The sequence below is a fragment of the Scyliorhinus torazame genome, chromosome 5, assembly GCF_047496885.1.
Source record: "Scyliorhinus torazame isolate Kashiwa2021f chromosome 5, sScyTor2.1, whole genome shotgun sequence".
Classification (NCBI taxonomy): Eukaryota; Metazoa; Chordata; class Chondrichthyes; order Carcharhiniformes; family Scyliorhinidae; genus Scyliorhinus; species Scyliorhinus torazame.
In genome coordinates, this window is record NC_092711.1 from 2,164,612 (window position 1) to 2,170,621 (window position 6,010).

Sequence of the window (6,010 nt, forward strand, 5' to 3'; positions counted from 1 at the left end):
GATTCCAGTGTGTAACTCACTCCCGGGTATCTGTTACTCTATATATAAACCACCTCGAACCCCTCGATTAGATTCCAGTCCGTAACTCACTCCCGGGTATCTGTTATTCTGTATATAAACCACGCCGAACCCCTCGATTAGATTCCAGTCTGTAACTCACTCCCGGGTTTCTGTTATTCTGTATATAAACCACCCCGAACCCCTCGATTAGATTCCAGTCTGTAACTCACTCCCAGGTATCTGTTATTCTATATATAAATCACCCCAAACCCCTCGATTAGATTCCAGTCAGGAACTCACTCCCAGGTATCTGTTATTCTATATATAAACCTCACCGAACCCCGCGATTAGATTCCAGTCTGCAACTCACTCCCGGGTATCTGTTATTCTATATATAAACCACGCCGAACCCCTCGATTAGATTCCAGTCTGTAACTCACTCCCGGGTATCTATTATTCTTTATATAAACCACTCCGAACCCCTCGATTAGATTCCAGTCTGTAACTCACTCCCGGGTATCTGTTATTCTATATATAAACCACTCCGAACCCCTCGATTAGATTCCAGTCTGTAACTCACTCCCGGGTATCTGTTATTCTGTATATAAACTATCGTGAACCCCTCGATTAGATTCCAGTCTGTAACTCACTCCCGGGTATCTGTTATTCAATCTATAAACCACCTCGAACCCCTCGATTAGATTCCAGTCTGTAACTCACTCCCGGGTATCTGTTATTCTAGAAATAAACCACCCCGAACCCCTCGATTAGATTCCAGTCTGTAACTCACTCCCGGGTATCTGTTATTCTATATATAAACCACCCTGAACCCCTCGATTAGATTCCAGTCTGTAACTCACTCCCGGGTATCTGTTATTCTATATATAAACCACCCTCAACACCTCGATTAGATTCCAGTCTGTAGCTCACTCCCGGGTATCTGTTATTCTATATATAAACCACCCTGAACCCCTCGATTAGATTCCAGTCTGTAACTCACTCCCGGGTATCTGTTATTCTATATATAAACCACCCCGAACCCCTCGATTAGATTCCAGTCTGTAACTCACTCCCGGGTATCTGTTATTCTATATATAAACCACCCTGAACCCCTCGATTAGATTCCAGTCTGTAACTCACTGCCCGGTATCTGTTACTCTATATATAAACCACCCTGAACCCCTCGATTAGATTCCAGTCTGTAACTCACTCCCGGGTATCTGTTACTCTATATATAAACCACCCTGAACCCCTCGATTAGATTCCAGTCTGTAACTCACTCCCGGGTATCTGTTATTCTATATATAAACCACCCCGAACCCCTCGATTAGATTCCAGTCTGCAACTCACTCCCGGCTATCTATTATTCTATATATAAACCACCCTGAACCCCTCGATGAGAGTCCAGTCGGTAACTCACTCCCGGGTATCTATTATTCTATATATAAACCACCCCGAACCCCTCGATTAGATTCCAGTCTGTAACTCACTCCCGGGTATCTGTTATTCTATATATAAACCACCCTGAACCCCTCGATTAGATTCCAGTCTGTATCTCACTCCCGGGTATCTGTTATTCTATATATAAACCACCCCAAACCCCTCGATTAGATTCCAGTCTGTAACTCACTCCCGGCTATCTGTTATTCTATATATAAACCAGCCCGAACCCCTCGATTAGATTCCAGTCTGTATCTCACTCCCGGGTATCTGTTATTCTATATATAAACAACCGCGAACCCCTCGATTAGATTCGAGTCTGTATCTCACTCCCGGGTATCTGTTATTCTATATATAAATCACCCCAAACCCCTCGATTAGATTCCAGTCAGGAACTCACTCCCAGGTATCTGTTATTCTATATATAAACCTCACCGAACCTCTCGATTAGATTCCAGTCTGTAACTCACTCCCGGGTATCTGTGAGTCTATATATAAACCACCCTGAATCCCTCGATTAGATTCCAGTCTGTATCTCACTCCCAGGTATCTGTTATTCTATATATAAATCACCCTGAACCACTCGATTAGATTCCAGTCTGTAATTCACTCCCGGGTATCTGTTAGTCTATATATAAATCACACCGAAACCCTCGATTAGATTCCAGTCGGGAACTCACTCCTAGATATCTGTTATTCCATATATAAACCTCCCCGAACCCCTCGATTGAATTCCAGTCAGTATCTCTCTCCCGGGTATCTGTTATTCTATATATAAACCACCCCAAACCCCTCGATTAGATTCCAGTCTGTAACTCACTCCCGGGTATCTATTATTCTATATATAAACCACCCCAACCCCTCGATTAGATTCCAGTCTGTAACTCACTCCCGGGTATCTGGTATTCTATATATAAACCATCCCGAACCCCTCGATTAGATTCCAGTCGGTAACTCACTCCCGGGTATCAGTTATTCTATATATAAACCACCCCGAACCCCTCGATTAGATTCCAGTCTGTAACTCACTTCCCGGGTATCTGTTATTCTATATATAAACCACCTCGAACCCCTCGATTAGAATCCAGTCTGTAACTCACTCCCGGGTATCTGTATTCTATATATATACCACCCTGAACCCCTCGATTAGATTCCAGTCTGTAACTCACTCCCGGGTATCTGTTATTCTATATATAAACCACCCCGAACCCCTCGATTAGATTCCAGTCTGTAACTCACTCCCGGGTATCTGCTATTCTGTATATAAACGACGCTGAACCCCTCGATTAGATTCCAGTCTGTAACTCACTCCCGGGTATCTGTTATTCTATATATAAACTACCCCGAACCCCTCGATTAGATTCCAGTCTGTAACTCACTCCCGGGTATCTGTTATTCTATATATAAACCACCCCGAACCCCTCGATTAGATTCCAGTCTGTAACTCACTCCCGGGTATCTGTTATTCTATATATAAACCACCCCGAACCCCTCGATTAGATTCCAGTCTGTAACTCACTCCCGGGTATGTGTTATTCTATATATAAACCACACCAAAACCCTCGATTAGATTCCAGTCTGTAACTCACTCCCGGGTATCTGTTATTCAATATATAAACCACCCTGAACCCCTCGATTAGATTCCAGTCTGTAACTCACCCCCGGGTATCTGTTATTCTATATATAAACCACACCAAAACCCTCGATTAGATTCCAGTCTGTAACTCACTCCCGGGTATCTGTTATTCTATATATAAACCACCCCGAACCCCTCGATTAGATTCCAGTCTGTAACTCACTCCCGGGTATCTGTTATTCTATGTATAAACCACCCCGAACCCCTCGATTAGATTCCAGTCTGTAACTCACTCCCGGGTATCTGTTATTCTATATATAAACCACCCGAACCCCGCGATTAGATTCCAGTCTGTAACTCACTCCCGGGTATCTGTTATTCTATATATAAACCACGCTGAACCCCTCGATTAGAGTCCAGTCTGTAACTCACTCCCGGGTATCTGTTATTCTATATATAAACCACCCCGAACCCCGCGATTAGATTCCAGTCTGTAACTCACTCCCGGGTATCTGTTATTCTATATATAAACCACCCCGAACCCCTCGATTAGAGTCCAGTCTGTAACTCACTCCCGGGTATCTGTTATTCTATATATAAAACTCCCCGAACCCCTCGATTCGATTTCAGTCTGTAACTCACTCCCGGGTATCTGTTATTCTATATATAAACCACCCCGAACCCCTCGATTAGATTCCAGTCTGTAACTCACTCCCGGGTATCTGTTATTCTGTATATAAACCACCCCGAACCCCTCAATTAGATTCCAGTCTGTAACTCACTCCCGGGTATCTGTTATTCTATATATAAACCACCCCGAACACCTCGATTAGATTCCAGTCTGTAACTCACTCCCGGGTATCTGTTATTCTATATATAAACCACCCCGAACCCCTCGATTAGATTCCAGTCTGTAACTCATCCCGGGTATCTGTTATTCTGTATATAAACCACCCCGAACCCCTCGATTAGATTCCAGTCTGTAACTCACTCCCGGGTATCTGTTATTCTATATATAAACCACCCCGAACACCTCGATTAGATTCCAGTCTGTAACTCACTCCCGGGTATCTGTTATTCTATATATAAACCACCCTGAACCCCTCGATTAGATTCCAGTCTGTACCCCACCCACGGGTATCTGTTATTCTATATATAAACCACCCCGAACCCCTCGATTAGATTCCAGTCTGTAACTCACTCCCAGGTATCTGTTATTCTATATATAAACCACCCCGAACCCCTCGATTAGATTCCAGTCTGTAACTCACACCCGGGTATCTGTTATTCTATATATAAACCACCCCGAACCCCCCGATTAGATTCCAGTCTGTAACTCACTCCCGGGTATCTGTTATTCTATATATAAACCACCCCGAACCCCTCGATTAGATTCCAGTCTGTAACCCACTCCCGGGTATCTGTTATTCTATATATAATCCACCCCGAACCCCTCGATTAGATTCCAGTCTGTAACTCACTCCCGGGTATCTGTTATTCTATATATAAACCACCCTGAACTCCTCGATTAGATTCCAGTCTGTAACTCACACCCGGGTATCTGTTATTCTATATATAAACCACCCCGAACCCCTCGATTAGATTCCAGTCTGTAACTCACTCCCGGGTATCTGTTATTCTGTATATAAACCACCCCGAACCCCTCGATTAGATTCCAGTCTGTAACTCACTCCCGGGTATCTGTTATTCTATATATAAACCACCCCAAACCCCTCAATTAGATTCCAGTCTGTACCTCACTCCCGGGTATCTGTTATTCTATATATAAACCACCCCGAACCCCTCGATTAGATTCCAGTCTGTAACTCACTCCCGGGTATATGTTATTCTATATATAAACTACCCCGAACCCCTCGATTAGATTCCAGTCTGTACCTCACTCCTGGGTATCTGTTATTCTATATATAAACCACCCCGAACCCCTCGATTAGATTCCAGTCTGTGACTCACTCCAGGGTATCTGTTACTCTATATATAAACCACCCCGAACCCCTCGATTAGATTCCAGTCTGTAACTCACTCCCGGGTATCTGTTATTCTGTATATAAACCACCCCGAACCCCTCGATTAGATTCCAGTCTGTACCTCACTCCCGGGTATCTGTTATTCTATATATAAACTACCCCGAACCCCTCGATTAGATTCCAGTCTGTACCTCACTCCTGGGTATCTGTTATTCTATATATAAACCACCCCGAACCCCTCGATTAGATTCCAGTCTGTGACTCACTCCCGGGTATCTGTTATTCTATATATAAACCACCCCGAACCCCTCGATTAGATTCCAGTCTGTAACTCACTCCCGGGTATCTGTTATTCTATATATAAACCTCCCCAAACCCCTCGATTAGATTCCAGTGTGTAACTCACTCCCGGGTATCTGTTATTCTATATATAAACCACCCCGAACCCCTCGATTAGATTCCAGTCTGTAACTCACTCCCGGGTATCTGTTATTCTATATATAAACCACCCCGGACCCCTCGATTAGATTCCAGTCTGTAACTCACTCCCGGGTATCTGTTATTCTATATATAAACCACCCCGAACCCCTCGATTAGATTCCAGTCTGTGACTCACTCCCGGGTATCTGTTATTCTATATATAAACCACCCCGAACACCCTCGATTAGATTCCAGTCTGTAACTCACTCCCGGGTGTCTGTTACTCTATATATAAACCACCCTGAACCCCTCGATTAGATTCCAGTCTGTAACTCACTCCCGGGTATCTGTTATTCTATACATAAACCATCCCAAACCCCTCGATTAGATTCCAGTCTGTAACTCACTCCCGGGTATCTGTTATTCTATATATAAACCACCCCGAACCCCCCGATTAGATTCCCGTCTGTAACTCACTCCCGGGTATCTGTTATTCTATATATAAACCACCCCTGAACCCCCCGATTCGATTCCAGTCTGTAACTCACTCCCGGGTATCTGTTATTCTATATATAAACCACCCCGAACC